The 16,121-nt window shown below is 39.0% G+C and overlaps 1 protein-coding gene across 2 annotated transcripts in view; it reads left to right on the plus strand.

Annotated features, from left to right (window-relative positions):
- The window catches only part of LOC129657534 (B-cell scaffold protein with ankyrin repeats-like), a 44,863-nt gene that overhangs the window by 25,454 nt on the left and 3,288 nt on the right, over positions 1 to 16,121 (plus strand). The window lies entirely within an intron of this gene.

A 16,121-nucleotide genomic window follows, 5' to 3' on the forward strand; every position in this document is an offset into this window, starting at 1 on the left:
AGTAATTGATCAAATAAATTTTGGTACATATGTTAATGCAACCATCATAAACAAATTTTATTATAAACTGATTTGCTGACCGGAGTGATGCTTTGATTTATACATAATCGAATAAAAGTAGGATATATAGCAAGAGATAGAGTGTGAGCGTGTTTAAAGAGGTACATATGTTTAATAGCATATGTTTGTGTGTATATATATAAATGCACACATGCATATATATGTGTATATATACATATATAAATCAATTGTCTGAACAGATATGCATCTGCTAACAGTTATGCATGGGTTCTGCTCTTTCAGGGATTACATTTTTTCATTTTTCTAAATCTTTGTTTTCTACAGTGACTGCATATTATTTTTATCAAAGAAATATACATGTACATATATATAAAGGAAAATATATATAGGAGCTACTATAATAAAAAACCATACTTCTAAATGTCATTACAAGCTCAGCAGCATGCATTGTTTATTGCTTATTCCTGTGTTTTTTGTTGACACACTGTTTCTAATACAGTTTTATGCTCAGTATGCAAACACAATGATGGAGATGTAATGGTGAGTAAGACAGGCATGGCTACAGGACATGAGAGGTCTCCTATAGGTATACTGTATGGCTGATGAGCAGAGGTTTTCTTCGGTAGAGTTTCTGTGCTATTTGAAATAGTTTTATCATCAGGCTGTCAGGCCTGAGGGAAGCAGGAAGAAAAGAATAGGAGCCTTAAGGCACAACTGATTATGATTCACCCAGATGTGCTAGAACGTGCATTACGTGTGGTAAGGCCACATTGTGGGGACAGGGCAATGGTAGGCTGCTTTTGAATAAGTAATCTTGTGAGAATAATCCACATTTATTTTATTTCCCACATACATTTTAACAATACACAGTTCACTTACAAAAGTTAGACATTAGGTTGGAATAGAAAAGGAACATGACATGATCCCTTACTTAAGATACTCATCGTTTAACTGGGAAAACAAGATACTATGTATGTAATCATACTGCTGCTGCTAAGTCACTTCAGTTGTGTCTGACTCTGTGCGACCCCATAGACGGCAGCCCACCAGGCTCCCCCGTCCCTGGGATTCTCCAGGCAAGAACACTGGAGTGGGTTGCCATTTCCTTCTCCAATGCATGAAAGTGAAAAGTGAAAGTGAAGTCGCTCAGTCGTGTCCAACTCCTAGCGACCCCATGGACTGCAGCCCACCAGGCTCCTCCATCCATGGGATTTTCCAGGCAAGAGTACTAGAGTGGGGTGCCATCGCCTAAAAAATGTGCCACACTTCATGAAATTGATTACACTGACAATAGAATTTTAGGGAAAAGCTGTATTAGTTTTCAAGATGTGTTTCCTAAAGGAAATAGGATTTTACCTAGATCTTAAATGATGTGTCTCAATGAGAAAAGAGAAAGGAAACAGGAATTCTAAGGAATAGAAAGTGTATGTAAACGTATGAAGATGAAATGATGACACAATTTTTACAAATTCCCTCAGCATTATATTTGTTTGTGAAATGAGAATTGTGGAGTTGGAGAGGATAGGATGTCTTTGGTCTCTCATTTAGAGATAAAGAATTCTAGGTAAGTTTAAAAGTGCTTCTTATTCTCTCATTCATCTTGAAGGATCTGAATTTTAGAGTTGAAAGGATGGAATAGACTTGGTCCTTTATTTTTTTTAGGAAAAGGATTCTTTATAGTTTAAATTGAAGCCCTGATAACGTGGATCTGATTCTAGGTATGGGGAATAGTTAAGCTTATGCTTTTTAAACAAACTTCCAGGTAAAACTGATGTTGCTGGTTTTCAGACCTTGAGTATCAAGGGTTTAGAGCAGTGGTTCTGAAACTTGGTGCATATTGTAATTAGCTACAAAGCCTTCAGATATCCTATGCCCAAGCCACACCTCCAAATTAATAAAGAATCTTTGAGTGGATTCCAGCTATCAGTACTTTTTCAAGTTTTCCAGGTAATTCCAGTGGGCAGCCAAGTTCATCAGTCTCAATTGTTTCACTGTATCAATATTGCAGACCTGCCAAATAATTCATCTTCATATTGATCTTTGACACCAAGAAAATATTACTCTCTTTATTAAACTTTCTAATTTATTAATTAGAAAGTTAATAACATATGAAAACTTTAAGCCATTATTAGACTGTAATGATTATTTTGTATTTGGAAAAATATTTTTATGAAACAATTGCAGTTTTGAAAAGAAGTTTAATATAGTCTAGGATAGTTCAATATAATCTAGGTAATTCATTCAAAAACCATATCATTGGTTATTGCTAGGTGGCAGAGCTATTAAACCTACAACAGAAGCAAACATAACATTAGGCTCTAAACCCTAGAGGAAGTACAAAATAACATAATACAAATTGCATAATAAAATATGCAACATAGACATGAATATGGCTGAACTCATGTTTTGCTTGCCTCATTGGCCCTATAATCTTGACTCAGTATCAGCTTCAAAATATCTGATCATTAAGACCTTACATTTTCATAATGTTCAGGATGAAAGGATGATAAGATTTGCAAAGCCTTTTATACATGGAATGGAATTAATGATATGTTGTTGAAGAACTTCTATAGAAACACTACTAGAGATATATGTAGTATAGTTCTACATAGAAAGAAATGTTTTCACAAATTAGAAATTACTAATCTTACTCCCTGAGAAGAAAATTAGGAACAAAAAGAAGCAATATCAAAGGTATTTTGCAAAAAACATTTTTAAATGTTTTCCCCAAATATGAATTTCACAATGCCTGAAGTTCCATGTACCTCTTTCAGTTCAGTTCAGTTGCTCAGTCGTGTCCAACTCTTTGTGACCCCACCAACTGCAGCATGCCAGGCCTCCCTGTCCATCACCAACTGCAGGAGTCTACCCAAACCCATGTCCATTGAGTCGGTGATGCCATCCAGCCATCTCATCCTCTGTCGTCCCCTTCTCCTCCTGCCCCCAATCCCTCCCAGCATCAGAGACTTTTCCAATGAGTCAACTGTTCGCATGAGGTGGCCAAAGTACTGGAGTTTCAGCTTTAGCATCATTCCTTCCAAAGAAATCCCAGCTGATCTCCTTCAGAATGGACTAGTTGGATCTCCTTGCAGTCCAAGGGACTCTCAAGAGTCTTATCCAATACCACCGTTCAAAAGCATCAATTCTTTGGTGCTCAGCTTTCTTCACAATCCAACTCTCACATCCATACATGACCACTGGAAAAACCATAGCCTTGACTAGATGGACCTTTGTTGACAAAGTAATGTCTCTGCTTTTTAATATGCTATCTAGGTTGGTCATAACTTTCCTTCCAAGAAATAAGCGTCTTTTAATTTCTACCTCTTTAGTTTTCATTTTAAATAACCTGAATAGAATATAGGGGCAATGAAGAAATCAATGCAAAAGGAAAGAAATTGGGGAGATTATTCCTCATTCTGACATGAGAAGTAAAAGTGATAAGAAAATAATTGTAGTCATGTAAACACTTCAAAGTAGTTACAAATGCATCAATGCTAAAATAAAAACAGGAAATTAGGAACAGATTTACACATAACACATTATCAAAACTTGTAATGATTGAGTAAACTGGAGTTTTGGCATATAAACTGCCTGTAATATTATAGATTCTTCCAGTTCATTTTTTTGATAACACAGCTTCCAAGTATAGGTTTTTTCTTATATCCTCCCAAGGATATCTTTTGCATATTCTCAGGTAAATTTCATGAGCTGATGGTTTTTCTGTTGTTGTTCACTCAGTCATGTCCAACTCTTTGCAACGCCGTGGACTGCAGGACACCAGGCGTGTTGTTCACTATCTCCCAGAGTTTGCTCAGACTCATGTCTATTGAGTTGATGACACCATCCAACTATCTCATCCTCTGTCGCCCACTTCTCCTCCTTCCCTCAGTCTTTCCCAGCATCAGGGTATTTTCCAATGAGTGGACAGTTTGCAGAAGGTGGTCCAAGTATTGGCACTTCAGCTTCAGCATCAGTCCTTCCAATGAGTGTTCAGGGTTGATTTATTTCCTTTAGGATTGACTGGTTTGATCTCCTTGCTGTCCAAGGGACTCTCAAGAGTCTTCTCCAGCACCACAGTTCAAAAGCATCAATTGTTAGGTCCTCAGCCTTCTTTATGGTCCAGCTCTCACATCCATACGTGACTATTTTTTGTGTATCATTACTAAAAACTAAAATAAACCCTCATGAATTCTTAGCAGTTTAACACACTCTGCATTATACTAGGTACTCTTCTAGATGCTGAGGGAGGTAGAGGAATGTGAGATAAATAAATAAAACCCATACACTCAGAATGCACCCAAGAAGAGAAAATAAAATCACAAAAATTAGTATCACTAATATAGTGTGTTTTTCCTCTACTAATAAGAGCTAATACTTGCATATTATGTACTCTGCATTAAGAATAATTCTAAGAACCTCTCTTACTTTATATTATTTAATTCCTCTCAACAAACCCATGGTAGGTACTATTTTCAAACCTGATTTACAGATGAGGCATTGAGAGTTTCTATCATTTGCTCAAATGGTGGCAAGGCTGGAGTGAATCCACTCAGCCAGCAGAGGTTATTAACCACTCCTCGGCCACTGCCTCCCTATCCACTGTGATGAGCTGTGGCTCTCTGAGGCTCAAGAGCCCCAGAGAAAGAGGGACAGTTGGAGTTAGCTTCTCGGGTAGGTGACCTTACTGAAGAGGAAAGGTTATGAATTATTTGTGCTGAATTATTTAAATTTATGGCTTTAATTAATAATTTATAAAGGCAAGTTTGAAATTATCTCAGATACTCTTTATGGTATTTTTTGCAATCCCCAAAACATAGTGATTTTTGTTTCATAGCACATTTTTTCTTCAAATCACCACTTTTGCCTCTGAGGGCAAATGCTGTCCTTTAAGAAGGAGCCCTGTCCATTTTGTTCATGAATTTATTCCTAATGCCTAAGAGAGTCTCTAGTATTCAGTAAATATTTACTGTATTAATTTGTTGATGGCAATGAAGCTAACCATAGATTAAAATCAATAAAACCCTGGTAAGCATTAGGTACTCTTGCCTGGAAAATCCCATGGACGGAGGACCCTGGTAGGCTACAGTCCATGGGGTCGTGAAGAGTCAGACACCACTGAGCGACTTCACTTTCACTTCTCACTGTCATGCATTGGAGAAGGAAATGGCAACCCACTCCAGTGTTCTTGCCTGGAGAATCCCAGGGACGGGGGAGCCTGATGGGCTTCCGTCTATGAGGTCGCACGGGGTCAGACATGACTGAAGCGACTTAGCAGCAGCAGCAAGCATTAGGTATCAGACTAGTATTATTCTTGTTTATAGGAATATAGGGCAGCTTATGTGGCTTCCCAGGTGGTGCTAGTGGTAAAGAAACCACCTGCCAGTGCAGGGAGACATAAGAAATGTGGGTTCAATCCCTGGGTTTGGGAGATCCCCTGGAGGAGGGCATGGCAACCCACTCCAGTATTCTTGCCTGGAGAATCCCATGGACAGAGGAGCTTGGCAAGCTGCAGTCCATAGGGTCACACAGAGTTGGACACGACTAAAGCAACTTAGCCTGCAAACAAGGCAGCTATTTAGAATATCACTTTCTTTTCTTTTCCTTTGTTTTCTTTCATCTTCTACCTCTTATCTGTGGCATCTGCCATTACCAGAAAGAAAAATTGGCACATGAGCCTTCTGAATGTGCTGCCCTGAACTGTACGGTGGCTCATGCTCAGTCGTGTCCGACTCTTTGCGACCCCGTGGACTGTAGCCCTCCAGGCTCCTCTGTTGGGATTTACAAGGCAAGAATACTGGAGTGGATTGCCATTCCTGTCCCCTGAACTATCTGTGCTCAAATGATTGAGACACATATGTTCATCTTCTCTGAGCTGACACACAAAAAAATGTAGGTTTTTCAGGGTCAAACATAATACGTTTAAATCTGTAAGTTTATCACAGGATTAGGGAAAACCTGTGATACTCTCCATTAGGAACTGGTAACAAGAAATAGTCTCTGTAACATTCACTCATTTTATTAAGAAAAATGCACACGTGGGTTAGCCTTGATTACACATACACACACACACACACACACACACAGCATAAAGGGTTTTTTTTTCTTTTTTTAATTATAGATTGACTAAGTTAATCCTTAAGGAACCCCCTGTTACTTTTGCAGCTGTTGTACCATGATAATTTTCAAACCTAGAGTTTCTATCCTCTGAAACGCTTGACAGGTCCAGAAATCCCCCAGACCGCTCAACTACTAACCTATCTGGAAACAATATTCATGAAGGGACTCCTTTGCTCTCTGGGTTTTGCCTTTACCAAATGATTACAGAATATCTTTTTAGTGTTACTGCAGGTGTGAATATTCACTGCATTTAGAACTTGGTTTTTTATGTCTTGTTATAGTTTACCAGACAGAGAAGGCAATGGCACCCCACTCCAGTGTTCTTGCCTGGAGAATCCCAGGGACGAGGGAGCCTGGTGGGCTGCCGTCTATGGGGTCGCACAGAGTCGGACACGCCTGACGTGACTTAGCAGATAGTTTCCCAGAACCACTGGAGTCATTTCCCTCATTGAGTTAGGATTCTCCAGAGAAACGGGATCAAGGGTATGTACTAAGAGAGAGAGACAGTAAAAGGTTTACTTTAGGGAACTGACTCATCTGATTGTGAGGCTAGCTATTCTGAAATCGGCAGGACAGGCCAACAAGCTGAAACTTCCAGCAGAAGTTGATGTTACAGCCTTGAGTCTGAAGGCAGTCTGTAAACTGAATTCCTTCCTCTCTGGTAAACCTCAGTCTTTTCTCCTAGGGCCTTCAACTGATTGGATGAGATTTGCCCACAATATGGAGGGTAATCTGCTTTAAAGTCCCTTATGTAAATATTAATCACACCTAAAAAATACTTTCACAGTAACCTCAAGACTGGTGTTTGACCAGACAACTGCTCACAATAACTAAGACAGTTGACTCATAAAATTAACCATCACACTCACCATCCTTCTACTGTTCAGAGGTCAGCAGCTCTAAAAGACTGTATTTACCCATACACATTTAGGGATCCCCCAACAATCTGTTTGAAAAATCTTGGTCAATAGATTTGCAAAGCAGCAGTATCCAGTTGATAGAAAAATTTCTCAGAATATCCTATCCTGGTTTAGACAATAAGGATGTGTTGGTAGCGTGGTAACAGCTATCATTTGGGTCATATTTGTAATATTAACTCTTGGTCAAGGAAAAATAGATATTGCTAAGAGTCTAAAGACATGCTGAATTGTGGAGTTATTACCACTTTCTTGTTTCATGAGAGTGCCTTTTGGTTTAACACCATTTGTTTAGTATAGTAAGTGAAATAATTGCCTCCTAATGGTATTCACTGGAACAGGAAATGGCAACCCACTCCGTTATTCTTCCCTGGGAAATCCCATGGACAGAGGAGCCTGGTGGGCTACAGTTCATGGGGTCACCAAAGAGTTGCTCATGACTTAGCAACTAAACAACAACAGCAATAACAAAGATATTCACATCCTAGTCCCTAGATCTGTGAATGTGTTACCTTAAATGGCAAAAGAAACTCTGGGACCCTATTTCAGAATACTTCCTCTTCCACGAAAAAAAAAAAAAAAAAAAACTGTTCTGTGGTGATTATTAATGTTTAGTGACAGGAGCTAAGTTTGTAATCAACATGCTCCATTCAAAGACACATTTATCTAATATACTTTCAGTTCAGTTCAGTTCAGTCGCTCAGTTGTGTCCGACTCTTTGCGACCCCATGAATCACAGCACACCAGGCCTCTCTGTCCATCACCAATTCCTGGAGTTCACTCAGACTCACGTCCATCGAGTCAGTGATGCCATCCAGCCATCTCATCCTCTGTCGTCCCCTTCTCCTCCTGCCCCCAGTCCCTCCCAGCATCAGAGTCTTTTCCAATGAGTCAACTCTTCTCATGAGGTGGCCAAAGTACTGGAGTTTCAGCTTTAGCATCATTCCTTCCAAAGAAATCCCAGGGCTAATCTCCTTCAGAATGGACTGGTTGGATCTCCTTGCAGTTCAAGGGACTCTCAAGAGTCTTCTCCAACACCACAGTTCAAAAGCATCAATTCTTCGGCACTCAGCCTTCTTCACAGTGAACTCTCACATCCGTACATGACCACTGGAAAAACCATGTCATATAATTCTACTGCCAGCAGCCACCCCATCAACACTCCTGCTTGCACTTCTCCATGACAATGAAATGTTACCTTCTTTAATGAATACCCCTTCTTTTCTACCTCATAAGTTTGTAGCCATAAACCTGAAATGTTATCTTAAATCCAAGTCTTTCCTTCGAAGCCTGAAAAGCCTTTTCTTTTGAATGTCTGATATCTCAGTCCTTGCGCATTTTTACTGCCACCTCTCTAATTCATTCAGGCCATCAGTTATTCCTCCTTCATTCTGAAAAAGCTTCCTAGCAGGTTTCTCTAAAATATTTTACCTTTCTTTCCAGCCATCCTACATGTAGATGCTTCCCTAATCATTCTCATATTTAATTTATATTCTGCCCATGCACTACATATGATGATATTCCCAAAGCTCTAAGCAGCCCCTTTATTGCCCAAATTTCCAAGATTACTTTCCTGCCTTAATTCACTATTATAAAAATTATTTAATATTTTTTTAAATAAATCAGGTTCTCAAGACTATAAGAAGTCCTCAAAAAATACCAAATGCTCCTAACAAAATCTCACACATTTGTCAGATATGTTGATTTACTACTTGGTAGCACACATTCTTTGGCTTTCTGTGTGAAACCCATACAAAGGACAGTGGGTGACTTTCTACCTGGAAGGCACGACCTGGAGGTAGAGTAACTAGACATTTGATCCCAACCTAGCCCATCTTGTTTCCATACTCTTAGTGTTCCAAGTTTCCTGGATCTTTTTAGACTCTTTCTTGGCTTCTTTCTAGGTTCTTGGTCCCTTTGCTGTTCAGAATCAGAAGCAAACATACTGGTAATTTTCAAAAGGTATTTTTTAAATGAACATAGGAACAAAATACAATCACACATGCATATAAATAAAGTTTCTAGAGAGATAACAAACTGCACCAAAGAACTTTAATATTCCATTATTTCCCTTGTTTGCTTAATTTACGCTATCAAGATTCTAGAAATACAGTAATCTCAGCAGTATTATTTTTTGCCTGCAATTCTAAATAGGTTATGTCTACTCTTTCAACAGGATAGGAAGAGTGACACCTCATATGTTGCATATGTGCTCCTCCAAAGCGATCAGATTCATAAACCCAGTCATGCACTGTCTTATAGAGCCATAGAAATAGTAACATTTCATCCGACTCCAAACCCTATGATGAAAGGAATAAGAATGAAAATCATTACCTTTATTCAACTTTGCAAATATCATCCTTACCACCTTAGTTGGTATCTGATTAGCATCCAGGGAAAATTACCCTAAAGCCATCTGTGGCATGGCCTCTAGCCCAGAAGAGTATCCTAAGTCCTACAATTCTGACCCCAAACTTATAATTTCATAAATGAAGAAATAGAGGTCCAGGGAAATGACAGACCTTTCATAAGTACCACAGATTTAGTGGCTGAGCTGAAATTAGAAGGCAGATCCCCTGACTTTTTATCTTCTCTGGTATGTGCTTCATTGTTTTGTCCATCACACACTGGGGGAATAAAGATTTACTATTCCAGATAATGATTTAAGAGAGCAGAGGATTACATGCATGCACTTCCAGTTTGCATATGCATCTTACTTTAAAAATTTTAAAGCGAACCCTGGGCATATTCCCATTTTATTATTCTGGGAAGCTAGGTTAATCTTTTGAAAGCTTTGGTTTGAGAACTTCAATCTAATTATTGGCCATCTTTTATAGGGATTATCTTGAACTGTTATAAACGGCTCAGCCTAAATAAATATGTGACTTGATTTCTTTACTAGGTTCCAGGTCATCTCTTTATTTTTATTTCCAAAGCTAATGAAATTGAATTTTTGTTGGAAAATTCCTCTACCAGACATTTAATTCTGTTCCTCTAAAATTACCATTTGAAAGACATTGGTTGAAACAACTGAAAACTGAAAATTTGTCAGGAACAAAAGTTAAAAGCAATTTGGCCACATCCTAGTGTGAGTTATGGCTTTTTAACTTATACCTTGAAGGAAAAAAAGTGGAGGCAGTGACAGATTTTATTTTCTTGGGCTCCAAAATCACTACTGACAGTGCCTGCGGCCATGAAATTAAAAGACTCTTGGTCCGCGGAAGGAAAGCTATGACAAACCTAGGTTGCTTATTAAAAAGCAAAATCATCATTTGCCAAAAAAGGACCATCTAGTCAAAGTTATGGGTTTTTTGGTAGTCATGTATGGATGTGAAGTGAAAGTCATTCATTTGTGTCCAATTCTTTGCAATCCCATGGACTATACAGTCCATGGACTTCTCCAGGCCAGAATACTGGAGTGGGTAGCCATTCCCTTCTCCAGGGGATCTTTCCAACCCAGGTATCAAACCCAGATCTCTCCCATTGCCAGTGGATTCTTTACCAGCTGAGCCACCAGAGAAGCCCAAGAACACTGGAGTGGGTAGCCCATCATTCTCCAGCGGATCTTCCCAACCCAGGAATTGAACTGGGGTCTCTTACATTGTAGGTGGATTCTTTACCAACTGAGCTCCCAGGGAAGCCCATATGTATGTGAGATGGACTATAAAGAAGACCGAGCACTGAAGAATTGATGCTTTTGAGCTGTGATGCTGGGGAAGACTCTTGAGAGTCCCTTAGACTGCAAGGAGATTAAACCAGTCAAGCCTAAAGGAAATCAACCCTGATTATTCACTGGAAAGACTGATGCTGAAGCTCAAGCTCCAATACTGTGGCCTCCTGATGTGAAGAGCTGACTCACTGGAAAAGACGCTAATGCTGGGAAAGATTGAAGGCAAAAATGAGAAAGGAGTGGCAGAGGATGAAATGGTTACACAGCATCACCTAAATGGACATGAATTTGAGTGAACTCTGGAAAATAATGAAGGACAGAGAAGCCTGACCTGCTGCTGTCTGTGGGGTCACAGAGTTGGACATGACTTAGCAAATGAACAACAATGATAGAACAAAGAATCTTGATTAAATGAAAATTGCCATGAAATGAAATAGATGTATATTACAGATTAAGTACACTCTAAAAGTTTTAATATCTTCTTAAAGAATCTATTATTTTAATCTAATAGGTGAGATTAACAAACTATTTACAAAACAAACACTGTGAATTTAAGAAATGATAAGCTTAAGGTCTTCAGGTCTCATAGGACTTTGGCTTCTGATTAAGATGTACAATATAAGAGTCTACTGTTCTTACTGTGATAGGAAGAACAAGCAAGATGATCTTCAAAATCATGCTACTGCTAAGTCACTTTAGTCATGTCCGACTCTGTGTGACCCCATAGCCTTTTTAAATACAGCAGAAAATGAATGACAAAAGAAATCTGAACTAACTAATTTCCAGGAAAGAAGAAGTCCTTCACAATAGAGAAGCAACTCGTAACTTCCTTCATCCCATACAGAGCAAAAAGACAATAACTCACTATAGATGAGGAGTAAAGAAAAACCAGCTGAATATTTAGCAAATATTTAATGGCTGTACTTAAGCTAGTGTGATGAATGAAAACTCCAAGGAGCCCCCGTTACAGAGTGGGTCTGCATCACCCACTAACTCTTTTGTAGGTTGTCTTAAGTGCACAAAGCTAGTATATCAATACTGGAGGCAGGCAGTAGGTCAAGAAAGACCCTTAAAATACCTGAGGACCACTTGTTCAGTCTCTCAGTTGTGTTTGACTCTTTGAGAGACCATGGACTACAACACACCAGGCTTCCCTATCCTTCCCTATTTCCCAGAGTTCACTCAAATTCATGTCCATTAAGTCAGAGAAGCTGTCTAACCATCTCATCCTCTGCCACCCCCTTCTCCTTTTGCTTTCACTTTTTCCAAGCATCTTTTCCAATGGATCTTTCCAATTGAATCTTTCCCAATGAATTGGCTCTTTGCATCTGGTGGCCAGAGTATTGGAGCTTGAGCTTCAGCATCAGTCCTTCCAATGAGTATTCAGGGTTTATTTCCTTTAGGATTGATTGATTGGTTTAATCTCCTTGAAGTCTAAAGGACTCTCAAGAGTATTCTCTAGCACTGCAGTTCAAAAGCATCAATTCTTTGGTGCTCAGCCTTCTTTATGGTCCAACTCTCACATCTCTACATGACTACTAGAAAAACCATAACTTTGACTAGATGGGCCTTTGTCAGTAAAGTGATGTCCCTGTTTTTTAATATGCTGTCTAGGTTTGTCATAACTTTCCTTGCAAGGTGCAAGTGCCTTTTAACTTCATGGCTGCAGTTGCCATCCGTGCTGATTTTGAAATCCAATAATATAAAATCTGTCACCGCTTCCACTTTTTCCCCTTCTATTTGCCATGAAGTGATGGGACTGGATGCTATCACCTTAGTTTTCTGAATGTTGCATGTTAAGCCAGCTTCTTCACTCTCCTCTTTCACCCTCATCAAGAGACTCTTCAGTTCTTCTTTACTTTCTGTCATTACAGTGTTATCATCTGGATATCTGAGGTTATTGATATTTCTCCTGGCAATCTTGATTTTAACTTGTGATTCATCCAGTCTGGCATTTCACATGATGTACTCTACATATATGCTAAATAAATGGGGTGACAATATACAGCATTGACATACTTCTTTTCCAATTTGGAACCAGTCAACTTTTCCATATCTGATTCTAACTGTTGCTTTTTTACTTGCATACGGGTTTCTCAGGAGACAGGTAAGGTGGTGGTCTGGTATTCCCATCTCTAAGAATTTTCTTCAGTTCGTTGTGAGTCACACAATCAAAGGCTTTAGCATAGTCAATGGAGCAGAAGTCAGTGTTTTTCTGGAATTCCCTTGTTTTCTCTGTGATCCAACGAATGTTGGCAGTTTGATCTCTGGTTTGTCTGCCTTTTCTAAGTCCTTCTTGTACATCTGGAAGTTCTCAGTTCTTGGACCACTGCTGCTGCTGCTGCTGCTGCTGCTGCTGCTGCTGCTGCTAAGTCGCTTCAGTCGTGTCCGACTCTGTGCGACCCCATAGACGGCAGCCCACCAGGCTCCCCCGTCCCTGGGATTCTCCAGGCAAGAACACTGGAGTGGGTTGCCATTTCCTTCTCCAATGCATGAAAGTGAAAAGTGAAAGGGAAGTCGCTCAGTCATATCCGACTCTTCGTGACCCCATGGACCTCAGCCCACCAGGCTCCTCCTTCCATGGGGTTTTCCAGGCAAGAGTACTGGAGTGGGGTGCCATTGGACCACTAGTGGCTGCTAAAGAGCAGGAGTGGGACAGAGTTACTGAAACAAATTCCATCAAAGCTTTTATTGTATGGAAAGCAGCAGCAAACAGGTTCTGAATATGGAGAGTTGTAAAAGTGAAATAATATCCCCTATTTGGGATAGTAAGAAATCTACCTTAACTGGGTGTATACAGAGGCTGCACAAAATCTGAGTGAGATATTCTGATGTGAAAACTTCTGGAGGCAGAACTTGAGAGGAAAAAGAACCATCCAGTTACCCAAAGGCTGACAGCCAGTCTGCAAAGCAACAGAGATTTCTTGAGTCTCACCGAAGCTTAGATCCCAAGCTGTGCAAGAAAGTTATGGTTCTGCCCTCATAGTATTTGAAGCCAGTGATTAACTAAATCTAAGTGAAGTCACAAAAAAAATGACCAAGTTCAGCTCATCTACAGATTAGTTTGAGTCCGCTTTCAAGTCTAGTTGTCTGACTGAAGAAAGGGTGTGCCTTTCTTGGGGTAGATATTATTTACTTTGATCCTTTAGGTATATTGTTCAGCACCAGATATAAAATTACAAGAAATACAAAGAAGGAATTAAAGATGACCTGTTGTCAAGAGAAGATAGTCATTAGAGGCAAACATAGAAATGCTCCAGATGTTGAAATGATCAAATAGGAACATTAACATGATTACAATATGTATGTTACAGAATCTATTGTAAAATGGTACAAATGCATGAAGAGATGGAAATTTAATTAGAGCAATGGAAATTATAATTTTAAAAAAGGAAATTCTAGAAACATATAATATCAGAAAATTTTTGGATATTAGATGGGCATAATTGTAGGAAAAAAAAGAAAAGAATCAGTTTACTTGAAGACAGTCAAAATAAATTATTCAAACTGAAAAAGATGAAAAATCCAGAGTCCAAGTAAAGCCTTAAAAGAACAAACTCAGTTCATCTACTCAGTTTTGACTCAAGGTGTATGGGATAATACTAAATATCAAGCATATGTGTAATTGAATTCTCAGAGTAAAGAGAGAGAATGAGCAGAAAAATATTTGAAGAACTAAAGGCTGAGGAATGATCCAAAATTGATGAATAGCATTAACCCACAGATTCAATAATCCCTGTAACCCCCTAGCAGAATATATACAAAAATTTTATGCCTACCCACCCCAGAGTTAAACTGATAAAAATTAAAGATAAAGAGAAAATCTTAAAAGTAGCTGGGGTAGGAGTTGAGGTGGGGATGTGTGTATTGAGGAAAGCACATGCCATATAGGAAAACAATAAGAATTACACCTGACTTCTCATCAGAAATAGAGAAGAAGAGAATGGAATGCAAGAGTATATACTGTATGATTCCAGTTGTGAAAAATATCAGATGAAATAAAACTCATCTGTTTTGATAAAAATTAGATAGTAGTTGCCTCTGAAGAATTGGAGAATTCTCTGGAGAATTGACTCGAATGAAACAGAAGAGAACTTGCGATGGTGATTAGTTTCTTCAGCTTGTTTTGGGTGGTGGTTATCCCTAGTGGCTCAGAGGGTAAAGCATCTGCCTGCAATGTGGGAGACTCGGGTTCAGTCCCTGAGTCGGGAAGATCTCCTGGAGAAGGTGATGGCACCCCACTCCAGTACTCTTGCCTGGAAAATCCCATGGATGGAGGAGCCTGGGAGGCTGCAGTCCATGGGGTCACAGAGTCAGACACTACTGAGCGACTTCACTTCACTTCACTATGTAGATATGTATAACTGTCAAAACTCCTGAAACTCGTGATCAGTGAAATTACACTTCTATAATTTTTCAAAAGCAATCAAAACATAAATATCTGTAAGCAAAAACATTAGTAATCATGTGGTCTAGAATAAAATTAAGCACTGAAGAAGAGCAAGGGATAGATTGCAGTAATCTCCTGAGTCACTGACACATTCTTTGATCAGCACTCATTCTCTGACAGCTTCTCAGGTGGCTCAGTAATAAAGAATCCACCTACCAATGCAGGTGTCTTAAGAGACACAGGTTAGATCCCTGGGTTGGGAAAATCCCCTGGAGTAGGAAATGGCAACCCACTCCAGTAGTCTTGCCTGGAGAACCCCATGGGCAGAGGAGCCTGGTGGGCTACAGTCTATGGGGCCACAAAGAGTCGGACATAACTTAGTGACTGACCATGCATGTGTGCATTCTCTACGCTGAGTGAATGCCCAGGAGAGAGGATAGGCTCGCCCAACAAGGTTTGTTTGTTCTTTTAAGATAAAGAACTTTCTTATCTTACACTGTTACAAATGTGCTTGTATGGTACACAGAGCAATTCATTCTTGTCTCAAATTCTTATAGTAATCAAATCAAGGTAAAATATAAAAAGTATGATTTTATAAAAAGCATGATACCAGAAAACCCAAACTATTTCTTAGCATAATTATACCTTTATTGACATGAATACCTTTATTCATATATAAATATAATATGTATACTAATATAATAATATATACACATACATTAAGTATATTTAACTTAATGTCCTGAAAAATAATGCTAGAGGTCATGATCTAATTAGTATTAAAAACAACTAATATTACTCCTAAAAAACATTTTAATTCTTTGAAATGTTAACTCTGCCATATATTAATTTTTTTAAAAAAACTTAAATTAGAAAATTTCTAATTATTGGTCATGTACCTTAGCAAGCTGAGCATTTCTTACATAATGAAACTAAGCAGCAGAAATAACCTCATCCAAGACCATGAAAGGGATAGCTGTAATGATCACATTGGGGCAGGTTTCAA

The sequence above is a fragment of the Bubalus kerabau genome, chromosome 7, assembly GCF_029407905.1.
Source record: "Bubalus kerabau isolate K-KA32 ecotype Philippines breed swamp buffalo chromosome 7, PCC_UOA_SB_1v2, whole genome shotgun sequence".
Classification (NCBI taxonomy): Eukaryota; Metazoa; Chordata; class Mammalia; order Artiodactyla; family Bovidae; genus Bubalus; species Bubalus kerabau.